We start from the raw sequence: 14,328 nt of genomic DNA, 5'->3' as shown, positions 1-14,328 counted from the left end.
ACGTGTGTTACTCCGTCGGCATTGCATAACTGCATCCATACGTCTTGCCATGTCTTTAATCAGGTTAGAAAGGGCTTCTTCAGGAATGTCTTCCCATGCTTCAAGAAATGCTTGTCTTAACTCCTGTAAGTTTTCTGGTGTTGGCTGCCTCTTCCTAATATGCTGTGCCAGTATCCCCACAAATGCTAAATATGATTGATGTCAGGACTCCTTGCTGGCCATGTAAAACACGAATCCCCACTTCTTGCAGATAATAATCCCTGGTAATGCGAGCGACGTGTGGGCGTGCATTAGAAGAAAACCATTGCCTATATATGGACCAAATGGCACCACATGATGGACCAAACATTTATTTATGTAGCCTACCTATCAGCCGTTAGATTTCCATCTGTGGAAACTTTCTCCGTACGAGCATTCATACACACTCCTGCCCAAACCATCACTCCACCATCTCCAAATGGCGATCTCTCGGAAATACAACATTGCGAAAATCGTTCCCCTCTCCTTCTCCAAATCCTTTCACGTCCATCAGGTGAGCGTAGATTCAAATGGGACTCGTCTGTAAACAGAACACAGCTCCACTCTTCATTTTCCCACACTCTATGATTCTATGCGAAACGCAGTCTTTCGACGCGATTCATCCTGAGTAATCTGGGGTAGCTCAGTCGGTAGAGCATTCCTTCTCTAAGCAAAGGTTCCCGGGATCGATACCCGGCCCCGGAACAATTTTTCCCTGGAAATTGTTCAATCTGGGGCTAGTTGCAGGTTTAGCCGATATCAGTCCACTTTTTTTCAACCTTCTTCTACCTGTTTTTGCCAATATTGGACGTCCATGCATGTCAACAAATCGTTGGGCTACCATCGTACCTGGCAGGTTGCGCTCCCTAAGAACTGATAACTCCATGCGTCTTGAGTTGTGCATCGCGGACGACCCGAACCAGAGCCATCTTCAGTTACAAGCGGAGCATTGGTAGGTTTGGCAACGCTGAGTGGAGGCGGGCGGAGGCGAAATAAAGGCATGACGTTTGACTTTTAGTGCTTTGATTTCGTTGTCACATGTACATTTTCGACATTAATTGATACAAAACTAAGTGCATATGATTGATGTACGTAATTTATTACGGAATCCGAAATGGTATTTTATTTGAGTTTCAGAATACCGCGTAAGTACTTGCATATACAGCCACTTATAACTTTAAAAAATTGAAAGCATACGTGTTTTTTATTGATGGTACAAGGGAAAATAAATAAATACTTAAAGAAATGTTACTTGTACCAAAAATAAATAAAATAACGACGTACTTTCGCAGTAACCTATTCCAATCAATTAACCATTATGTGGCTAGTAAATTGACAATGTTTCGCCGCTTTATGTTGTTTCACCTCTGACGTGAAAGGTCTAGGACAGCCTCGGCGAGAACGTGACTCGCGAGACATTGTGGCTCGCAGTGATAGCTGTGCATTTCGATTGCTTCTAACCTCCGCCAACCCCCACCCTCTCACTCACTGGAGTCAAACTCCGTTCCATTTGTATTTGTCTCGGACCTGCGGGTAGCATATGTCTCTCTCGAAACCATGTACGAAAGTTCCAAGTAGGATGGGAGGACGCGTTATTTTTTTTGCTGTCAATATGATGAGAATATTAAATGTATAATTTATTCACAAGTATTACGAGGAAAACGGTTGTATAACATAAAACGGCATTATACTACATGTTACTGATATCATCATCATCTTCATCATCATCATCATCATCATCATCATCTCTGTACGTCGACCCTTTTTCAGCAGATGTACGAATAATGCGGTTAGCTCCTCAATTTGAACTCACTGATTTACTATGTGATGTCAAATGAAAGCTACATGTATGGACTTGACAAATGTTGAACTTTCAAATCTTAAAAAAAAAATAAATATCCGAAGCTTCGTTCTTTCGCTATTCTGTTGAAGCCATGTCCGCTACAACTTACGTTTGTGAAAAATTATTTTCAACAATGAAAATAGTAAAAACCAAATTTAGATCACGACTGTCAGACAAATACCTTCGTGGTAAACTACGACTGGCAGTAAGTGACATAATTCCTGATTTTGAAACTTTGTCGCAGAGACATTCTGAAGACAGTTAATTTTAGGTTGTGATATTGTTCATTTATTGTTCATTTCTTTCTTCGTTCCTCGTACTAAACATTAGTTTGCAGCCTTGCACTGTATAAAATTATATTTAAGTGCTTGACGTAAGGAAAATGAAAATCCGTTAATAAGTCAGACAGTTGGTTCACTTCCCCTTCGGGTGTCCGCCTCCCTACATAGGTGCTATGCACGTTGCAGTTTACACAGTGGCTCGGCGCACGATTACATTTTCGCCACCGCTGGTCTAGGATATCATATACGTTTTAATTTCATGTGATTATTTGTCGTGCTTTTCTATAAATATTTCAGATGTCTACGAAGCCAGTTTTAGTTTGAACCTCGCTAGTCACCATAACAATACTGTTATCCTAAATTATTTCTTACAAATTTTGTAAAATATAATTTTAAATAGGCTAAGGCCAAGTAACGAAGAAACACACCTTCAACATAATACGTAACAAAACACATCATTATCTATTAAGTATGTGCCAGTTAGCGTAAACTCGAACATTAAATCCTGTAAATACGAAGTGAAAAGAAACATGTTTGTAACTAATTTATTACAAAAGAAATATTATCAATAAACAAACCTTGAAAAAAACAAAGTATGTGTATGCATCTACAAATTATAGGTAGTTCTGACGTATAGCAGGCATTCCGAATCTTCAACAAAACTGCAACATTTATGGGATCACAAAACAGCTGTTTACAATGAATTTGAAAATCAACCAACAATTTGGCTAGAATTCTGATACACCACAAACCACAAGTAAGACTATAAAAATGTAGTTTATACAGTATTTAATATTTAGAAGAATTGTTCAATCATTTTGTCATTAATAATAACCGTAAAAATTGCCATAAACTGCAGCCATATTTTCATTTATTGTCTTGTTTTTATCGCCAACAGGCACTTCGTTTATAATACATCAACAATTAACGTTTGGTACGACCGTGGACATAATGCCATGGACACACACTTATATTGTAACATTAATTTAGATGGAAAATCGGCATTAGCACCAACACATGTTCTGGATAGTAGGCCTCCGTTTCAGAGTTAATTACAGTGTTGCCGACGTATGGCTCCGGGTTGTAACTGAAGAAGGCTCTGCCCGAACCTAGTTTCCTGGTCTGTTTTTGTGTCTCTCTGAAATGCTTTAGGGCATCCTGAATGATAGGTCTACTTCTAGCCATATTCATGATATCTGCGATGTAATGTACACTGCGTCCATAATAGTTTAGAGCATCGGCTACAGCAATATCTTAGGATCGCATTCTTTAAAAAGATAAAGTGTGACTAGCAACTTATACTCAAAACACTGATAACATGTGAATCTTAAATAAATATAGAGAATAAAAACACACACAAATTCTGTAGTAACTGAGACTTTCTACAAATAAACGGCGTATCTCATAAACAAAATAACTTACATCCGAAACTACACTACACACTAGAAACAGGAAACAACAAATCCATAAATTTCTTAGACATCACAATAACAAATACAGACAATAAACTCATATTCAAAATATACAGGGAACCTACAACCACGGTAACACACATACTCAGCATCTTCAGTCACCCCACACAACACAAACACGCAGCATTCCGATCCGTGATATACAGACTCATCAACATTCCTGTGAGCCAACAAGACTATAACGAACAAATACACACTATCAAATACATAGCACAGGAAAATGGATACATCCCCAACATAATAGATAGCATCATAAGAATGACTAAACGGAAACAAGAAAACGCCACATAAACTCAGGAAAGAAACAATACATCACACTAACATACGAAAACAAGAACACATTGGCTACAAGATTGCATCATCATTCAAGAAACTGAAATACAACATTGCAAACAGAACACACTACAAAAACATCTTAACACACAGAAAGACAAAAAAATAAATACAACTTAACAGGAGTTTACAAACTATCAGGCAACATTTTCAACAACTTCTGGATAGACTGGAAGATCATTTCAAACACGTCACAAAGAACACATCGTAGCCATAATCAAACTACGCAACAATTAAACCTACGCAGAACATACCACAAACACCATTCACAGCTACGGGAACATAGTCAACGACATAAAAACAATACACATCAGCCAAAAACAAGAAATGTGACACCCTAGAATAATATGAAATTTATAAACATACAGGAACACACCCACATCACATCATGAAAAGTCAACTCAATTTCAAAACACACACACTTTCCGACACAATCATGAACACACCCCACTACAACAGGAAACCAGAAGATAGCGCGAGACCTCCAGCAGGCTTTCGACAATGAAGAACAAGACTTCGAAAGTAGTCAGCCAAGGTAAATCCTAAATTTAATCAGTGATATTATTACTTATGTTAAACAATGACTTCTTGCGAAATTATACTGTATTGAATTCTGTATATGAATAAAAAATAATGTAATTACTCTTTTCTGAATAATTTGTGAGATATATTTTCTTCAGTCACATTTAAAAAAAAAATCAGGTACAGTGTAAGGGATACAGTGGTAAATTATAAATTATGTTATATAAGTATAGGCCTATATTGATTCTTATGTACGGCCGATAGAGATTTTTATTTTGGTTGACAACACCCTAACGGGTTTAGACTGGGAACAACGGAATTCCGTATTTATTGTCAGCTGTCTCTGAAGTTGAAGTGAAAGCACATATAGACATGAAATTACGTGAAATATATGAGGCGTTCCGTAAGATAAGGAAGAGCTCGCCAAGTGTCCAATTTTGTTTTTATTTTTGTTTTTTTTTTTTTACTCCTCTGAATATTTAAGACACATATCTGCAACTTAAGCCCAGCAGACTTTGGCGGGCTCTCCCTCACTACATCGAAATTATCACTATTTGTGAGGTTGGAGAAACTGCGTAGTCAGTGACAGGTTCATAATATTCATATTACTCCATACGAGAAGAGCGAAGACGCCACTCTGCTTGAAGGCACGCCACTCGTTGTCTCAGTGTTGTAACCACTCAGCCGAGTACAACCGTAGTGAGGAATTTCGTGTATTTATGGGCATTGTATTAGCTTAGTATGGTGACAGTGATGATCAGGGAACGGATTTATATGGACTAAAAATATATGAAATATGTAAATATATATGTAGTTATTTTTACCAAAATATGGAATTAAATATGGATTTTTACCAAAATATGGAATTAAATATGGACTTAAAATTATAAAAAAATGACTATGTACGTTAAATATTGGTACATTTTAATCAAACTAAACAAAAAATATAATGGACGTACCTTATCTTCCAATGTAGTTTCAACAAAACACAATTTTTATTGTCTGTTACCATAACAATAGGTTACAAACATTTCTTTCAAGTGCTGAAAAGTGAATCTTCTTCTATTGTCTCTGAGGATAGATTTATACTGACTAAAAGAGCGTTCGACGTCACAAGAAGTAACTGGTACATAATTCAATTTCACAATGTCTGCTGGGGATAAGTCCAAGTTAATCTTCACTGTTGATTCACCACTCATCACAGCAATAACCTTTTGTAGTTCTTCATATCCAGGGTTTTTTGAAAGTACAGTGTCCACCTTAGCTCTTACTGCATCTGCAACTTTACCTCTACCACGATTCAGTTGTTCACAGTACTATTTATAATTTCAAAACTTTCAGATAGTGAAAGGTGCCTATTTTGGAGACTTTTGAGCGTTTTTATGATGCATGAAAATGTATGCTGAATGTGAGCTAAGTCATTCTTCACACTTATGTCACAGGTAACTGTTTTCGCAGTATCAATTGAGACTGCATCTTCAGAGTCCAATGCAAGGAGAACATTGTTAATAGAGTCTATATGTTCGGCATAATATTCAACTGCTTCTAGCCATGTACCCCATCTAGTTAAAATTGGCTTTGGTGGCAATGGAATTTCAGGGTACATTTCTTTCAACACGTTAACTCTACTGGGAGCTTTGAGAAATACTTTTTTCACTGATGAAATCAACAAATCTACTTTAGGGAAATTGTCTCTGACCACTTCTGCCACACGATGAAATGCATGCGCCACACAAGTAAAATGAGTCAATTTAGGATATACAACAGATAATGCTTGTCCAGCTTTGACCATATAAGGGGCAGCATCGCTAATAAAGAATAACACATTATCGTACATAATACCCTTTGGCCACAGGATACCCATAGCTTCGTTGAACAGTTTAACTATAGTTTTGTTATTGCACTTTTCTAGAACATCACAATGTAAAAGAATTCGTTCAGAATATTGTTCACTTAACAAACCGATAACTACATTACCAACAAGTCTACCTTCTTTGTCGGGAGTCTCATCAATGGAAACCCAAATTGAACTATCTTTAATTTCATCTCTTATCTTCTGTATTGTCTCATCGTAGATGGATGGAGCATACGTCTTCCTAAGTGTTGACTCATCCGGGATTGTATGTTGAGTATATTTTTCAAGGAATTCCCTGAAGACCTTATTCTTTAGTTTGTAGAGAGGAATATCAGCAGAGATGAGAGAACGGCACAGGTCGATGTTAAACTCAGATCTTACATTCGATGTTGTTGGTTGTGTTAAAAACAATTGTCTCTGCTTGGAATTTAGTTGTTTGTTGGCCTGATGTTTACTAGTTGTAATGTGTTGTTGCACCAGGAACTTTTGTGTAGATGATACTGCACACTGACACAAATTACAAAATAATATTTTATTGTCAGTTGATAAACCATCTTCTTTAAATTCTGAAATGTAACTTGTTAGTTTTGATTTTAAATTGACTGAATGACGTACTTTTGGCATATTTACCGTCTTTATAGTATGATTTACAAAACTGAACCTATGTGTACTCTGACTGGCATTTAACTGTTGAGCTGCACAACTGAAGTCTGTTAAAAATTTTAAATTAAATTAATACAGTTTTGTAACTTACTTTCCCATTGTTGATAGGACTGCTAATTTTCAAATAACTCTGATGTTAAAGGGATTACTGAACATGTGTTTAAATCTCTATTGTTGAAATGTATTTTTAAAAGTTAATGGAATTTTCTTTTGTTTTATTGTTAAACCTAATATAATATGGACTGTTTTATATGAAATATGGAAAATATATGGAAATTAACGAAAATATGTACTAAACTCTAAAATATGGAAAAATATGGAAAATAAAAGTAGGATTTTTCAACCCTACACATTGTGAAACATAAAGATAATGCAAAATATAAATTATATTAGCTTTATAAGTAAATATGTATTTACATATAAATCCTTTCCCTGGTGATGATCAACAGGCATATCTGGTTATTACAGGAAACGTCAGAGGCATGTCGAAAAATGGATTAACGTACAAGCAAAGATTAAAAGAAACAAAGGTGAATCGTACATTAGTACGAAAACATCTCGACATGTGCAAGCTCTCGGTATAGGTCCGCCATGTACTTGTGGGTGCTTCAACGCATTATGTATGGAGAAAATACAGCCCGGGAGTTGGGTGATTATGACTCCAGAATGCCTAAGTTTCTAAGCTCGTAACCAGTGTTGATGTGAACAGATATCGCATTAAGAACAGGCCGTCCTCTCTCAGCTGGTTTTGCCAAAGAGGTATGTCACGTCCACGATGGGTATTTTGAGCAACTGTTGTGACTGTAAAAGTCTAAGATGATTAGTGCTCATCATTTTCTGTTTGTGTGGATTCAGCTTTGTTATGTTAACATAGTTTTCCGACGTCCACGGTGGGCATTTTGAGCAACTGTTGTAACTGTGAAAGTCTAAGATGATTAGTGCTCATCATTTTCTGTTTGTGTGGATTCAGCTTTGTTATGTTAACACAGTTTTCCGACGTCCACGGTGGGCATTTTGAGCAACTGTTGTAACTGTGAAAGTCTAAGATGATTAGTGCTCATCATTTTCTGTTTGTGTGGATTCAGCTTTGTTATGTTAACATAGTTTTCCGACGTCCACGGTGGGCATTTTGAGCAACTGTTGTAACTGTGAAAGTCTAAGATGATTAGTGCTCATCATTTTCTGTTTGTGTGGATTCAGCTTTGTTATGTTAACATAGTTTTTCGACGTCGACGGTGGGCATTTTGAACAACTGTTGTAACTGTAAAAGTCCAAGATGATTAGTGCTCATCATGTTCTGTTTGTGTGGATACAGCTTTGTTATGTTAACATAGTTTCCGACGTCCACGGTGGGCATTTTGAAGAACTGTTGTAACTGTGAAAGTCTAAGATGATTAGTGCTGATCATTTTCTGTTTGTGTGGACTCAGCTTTGTTATGTTAACATAGTTTCCGACGTCCACGGTGGGCATTTTGAAGAACTGTTGTAACTGTGAAAGTCTAAAATGATTAGTACTCATCATTTTCTGTTTGTGTGGACTCAGCTTTGTTATGTTAACATAGTTTCCGACGTCCACGGTGGGCATTTTGAAGAACTGTTGTAACTGTAAAAGTCTAAGATGATTAGTGCTCATCATTTTCTGTTTGTGTGGACTCAGCTTTGTTATGTTAACATAGTTTTTCGACGTCCACGGTGGGCATTTTGAAGAACTGTTGTAACTGTAAAAGTCTAAGATGATTAGTGCTCATCATTTTCTGTTTGTGTGGACTCAGCTTTGTTAGGTTAACATAGTTTTTCGATGTCCACAGTGGGCATTTTGAAGAACTGTTGTAACTGTAAAAGTCTAAGATGATTAGTGCTCATCATTTTCTGTTTGTGTGGATTCAGCTTTGTTATGTTAACACAGTTTTCCGAAGTCCACGGTGGGCATTTTGAACATCTGTTGTAACTGTAAAAGTCGAAGATGATTAGTGCTTATCATTTTCTGGTTGTGTGAATTCAGCTTTGTTATGTTAACTTAATTTTTCGACGTCCACGGTGGGCATTTTGCGGAACTGTTGTAACTGGGAAAGTCTAACATGATTAGTGCTCATCATTTTCTGTTTGTGTGAATTCAGCTTTGTTATGGTAACATAGTTTTTTCTTTGGTTGAAGTTTTTATAACATTTTTTGGTATCCTCTGTACTTGTTGTGTAGTACTGAGTTGAGGTCGGAAGCCAAATTATTCGTTCGGATTAGCGCAGTATCTTTGAAGACTAGCTTGCAATATTATACGTCTTGTATGTTATGTCTTTGAATGTCAGTTTGGATGTTTGGCATTAAGATCGTCAGCAATAATAAAATGTTTATTTATGTGAATAAGTTCATCTGAATCTGACAGTAAGAAAGGTTTATTGAGCAGGTTGTAAACCGATAGTATTGTTATTTCCACATTATTTTCTAGATGTATGTATTATAAAAGTTTAGATTCACGGTGAGTTACCGTCCCCAGAAAATAATTATGTGACTCCTTCAATTAAGGGCAGAATTTTTCAGAGCGCACGTAAATAGTTTGTGTTGAGTAGATTTTATTGTTTTTATAATTTCTTGCAAATTTGTTTCTTTAAAAATTTGAATAATTGACTAAATGTCTTCAAATGAACTTGTAGACACACAACACGTTTGTTGTTATTGATGTTGTTGTTGCGATTGGGACAAGATCCTGGAATAGCTGTTGTCGGCAGTGAAGGGAAATCCTTGACGCTGCTAATGTGGATAGCTGGTGTTGCTTGTTGTGAAACTGTTTGATATGGGCCTGTTTCTCAAAACTCATGGACTAGTGACACTAGTCTGCACAGTAGTAATATTGGTTTACTTTACAAGTCTGTGTCTCTAGAAACTTCAAGAATAAAGTGGTAGTAACCATTTCACAGACTAGTATTATTGGACGATTTCTCCAGTCCATAAATGATTCTGTTTCTCAAATTGCTAATCTAGTTGATGATACTGGTTTTCAACAGGAAACAAGATTCTAAAGACTGATGATTTCTGTATTATCAATGACTAGTAACGCCCTTCCTCAGATAATAAAAATAAAATATTGTGGTTATTTATTTTTAATATGTGGTTTAGTGTTTCCGGTTCAAGTGATCAAAAATTTGTTGTGAGAAGAGCTAAACTATATCGAGAAAGAACAATTATTCCTCTATGGGAGCCTTGTATAAATATAATGAACGGTTTAGGTAAAGTGATGAAAAGCTTGAAGAGTTGTTAAATATAGTGGGACCTGACAAAACAAAAGAAATAAATAGAAGCCCTGCTTCAAGTACAAATTGGTCTACAAACTCGGATGTTGATTACTTTCCAATGCCACCAGGTCTTTCTGTCCTAGACCAGCAACACTTTCAGAATTTTTTCCTAATAATGTAATACCAATTCATCAACTGCAGTGAATTTTGCTGGCTTTCCTCCACTGCCAGTTTCTCTGGAATTGTCAGCTTTGGCCTACAAATAAAATATAAAACCACACTAATTTGTGAATAGATCAAATGTAAAATTGAAACAGAAAATTAGTGAAATTTTTTATCAAGGCATAAGTGGCATCCATATCGGCAGTAGACCCACTACCTACTTTACAGCATATATTCATATTATGATACTAACTGTAAACTTGAATTGCTACTTACCAAAATTGCTTTCTTAATGTTGGGCCAGTAAGTGTCCCTAACGTATGCATAGTCTTTGTTCTGAGGCATCAGTTCCATAGCCTCACACATTACAAACTTTTGTCCATTCTTTTATGTTATCACTTTTTTTTTAATATGCTTGAAAAAGCACTGAATAATATATTCTTTGATTCATTAATCATATTGAGTATAGTTAATTTGCTTTGAATTGTTGACATTTCAGCCGCAAAGAGAAATCAAAACCAAAACACAAGCAACCTCTAATAACAATACCTACAAATGACTATAAACAAATGAACTCAATCAGCTGACTAGTATAAAAAATCATGTGACTAGTGAAAAATTGTCACAAGTTATTAGACTGGTGAAATAGTTGGAGAAACGGAATCTATTAGAGCTGGTGAAATGTACTCTGGTAACTAGTAACTGGTGAATTATTAAACTAGTAGTTTAGAGAAACAGGCGCTTGTTATTAAACTGGTGTAAATGACGTAGAACTTCTGAAAAATGCCTATAATTGGATATATGATCGCCAGAGAAGTTACTGTAGCACATTTTGTACCCTTTCTTTGCAATGAGCAATTAAGTGTTTTCTTCGCATTTTAGACAGTAAGGTCCTCTCTGACATCCAGAAGAAATTTGACCGAAAGCTGTGACATTGTCTTACTCGCTTTGGAGGATTATATTTTTCACCTTGAATAACAATATTCTGTAAGATTTTTAATTGATATGTTTCTTTTGATTTTGCATAATTTTTTAATGTAACCTGAAATATTGGAAGTTTACATTTGCTGTTTTCAACACCTTTTTTTTAAGTCATTGTTGAACTTGTATTACTTTAAAATTTCATGTTTAAATTTTATCGTAAACTTCTTGTCCAGTGATACTACAAGACAATTTTCGAATGAGTAGGCCTACCTTAAATGGACGTTCATTTGTATGTGTATAAGTGTAGTATCCATATTAATGATTTTTAAATATTTCTGTCAGATTAATGAAGTCAGTTTCTATTTCACAAATGTATTTTATATCTTCCTTCGAATAAATTATTTTTAAATTGTCTTTCATGTATGCTTGAAATATTTTGTTTTTAGAGAAAAAATTTGATAGCTTGGTTGTTAGAATTGTACATATGGAACATTTGATTTTCGTTTTGACTGAATAGGAATAATATATTGTTGTTTGGTCGATGTAGATGATGCTTGAGTATAGTTCTTAAGTTCTCATAATAGAGATTATATTTATTTGATGTTGGTATGATAAATCGTTGAGAATCATCATTGGCTTTGCTCGTTGTTGTTTAATTGAAGAGTGTGATCAGTCCATTTTTCTTAAAGGACTAGGCTAGTTATTGTATCCACCGATCTACGGACTGAGCAAGTTTTCTAGTTACATACACAATAACACAACCATTTAGACAAGGATTAGCATTGTTTTAGAAGAGAACATTGTTAATAATTGGTATAGATCTCAAATATATAAATCGAATGGAATGAAGATAAATACAAATAAGATGAAGATAATTGCAAATAAGACGAAGAGTATGGTCATGGGAAGAAGAAGAAGAAAAAAGGTAAACTTGCGAATTCTAAATGAGGCATAGAGGGAGTGGACAGCTTCAAATATTTGTGGTGTACTATAAGCAGTAACATGAGCTGCAGCCAGGAAGTCAAAAGGAGGATAGCAATGGCCAAGGAAGCTTTTAATAGAAAAAGTAGCATTTTCTGTGAACCTCTGGAAATAGAACTAAATAAGAGACTACTAAAGTGCTTTGTGTGGATTGTGGCATTGTTTGGGGCAGAAACATGGACATTGCGACGAAGTGAAGAGAAGCCAATAAAAGCATTTGATATGTCGATGTGGAGACGAATGGAACATGTGAAGTGGACAGACAAAATAAGAAACGAAGCTGTGTTGGAAAGAATGGGTGAAGAAAGAATGATGCTGACACTGATCAGAAAGAGGAAAAGTAATTAGTTGGGTTACAGGCTGAGAAGAAACTGCCTACTGAAGGATGCACTGGAAGGAATGATGAACGGGGGAAGAGTTCTGGGCAGAAGAATATATCAGATGATAGACGACATGAAGATATATGGATCGTATGCAGAGATAAAGAGGAAGGCAGAAAATAGGAAAGATTGGAGGAAACTGGGTTTGCAGTGACAGACCTGCCCTTAGGCAGAACACAGAATGAATTAAATAAAAATGACCAAATGGACTGAGCTACTTTTGGGATCACACACTTCTATTGTAGATTAATTATCTGATTCAAGTTGTCTTCCCTCCTTGGTATTTACCTCCGTATAGTGGGATTATTTCATCATCTACTTACAGAATCTGTAGCGCTGGGTGAAGTCTTATTATTTTCGTATGTCTTGGTTAAAACAGTGCTGTGCAAACTGTCAGCAATACAACTCTGCGGGATTGATGACTCCGCTGGGAGAGCGAAGCTCCATGTCTTCATTTGTATTTTTCAATTTCCATGTTGTTGTTAGTTCCTTTAGGATAGAAATCTCATCGTATACATAAATTTGACTCATTTTCAGCCACAATGCCTATTTATAAATGTGACCCGTTGCGCGAAAAGGGCCCTAAAGTCGTGAAAGGAAATTTTACAGAAAGCAAAATAACGAATTTGCGGTGTAAGAACTGCATTTCTATATTTTGACATCTTGCGCTACCTGCAGGCTTTTTTTACATACTAAACTAGGACGTAATTTTGCACAGTGCTTCTTAAATATCTAAATCTTTCTTATAGTTGCTAAGCAAACAAATGAAAACTTTAATTGCATTTTTCTCGAAAATGTAATATCAATATTCAGTAAGTAATATATTAAAAACTCTAGCACCTAGAACCATGGATTTTTTTTTTAAATCCTCACTATTTCATTCTCTTTTTGAAGCCACAAGAAACAAGAAAATGAAAAATCCGACTTTAGGTCCTATTTCCTGGAACTAGTCACAAATTATAGAGTTAAGAACACACAAAACTATAAACTCACAAGAACTATTATTTTGTGCGAGATCGTGCGTATTTGCTTGCTTTCAGCACAGAACCAATACGCGGTAAGTGTGAAATACCACATTCAGTATTCCCAACGTAACACATATAACAATTTCCCTCTTCTTACCGCTTAAGCGCGACATTCATTTTACTGCTTTAGGTTTTAACATAGTAATAATTATAAATTGGAAACTTACCACTGCAATTTCACCTAAATTGCAATGTTAATTATTGTTTTTAAATATTTGCAAAAATTAAGTAAAGTCTACTGCTCCACGAAACTCATTGCATTCCTGATACAAGTAACATTAAGGAAGCCGTGAAAAAATCAACCAGATGCCGATGTTATTACTGCAATATGTTATATAAATAATATTGTTAAAATATTAAAATGAAAAATAAATCATTACATAACCTTACCGTTTGTTTTAAGTTCGTATTTATAGACTGGGGGTAAAAAAGACAGACGTACAGTATATCACGGCCTGCTGGAGTAAAGTAAACACAGAAAACATTTTATAGCAATAATGTTGAAGAAAGATATTTTGGTTTTCCGAAGTTGCCGTCATTAAACAGAAACCAACATGGAGATTTCATTGTAACTAATTAGAAATTCGTCTTTCAGGTATATAATAAACGATCTTCGCACAAAATAATGTACGATACACGAGC

This window comes from Periplaneta americana, chromosome 15 (genome assembly GCF_040183065.1).
Source record: "Periplaneta americana isolate PAMFEO1 chromosome 15, P.americana_PAMFEO1_priV1, whole genome shotgun sequence".
NCBI classification, from domain to species: Eukaryota; Metazoa; Arthropoda; class Insecta; order Blattodea; family Blattidae; genus Periplaneta; species Periplaneta americana.
This window is presented reverse-complemented; position numbering follows the sequence as displayed.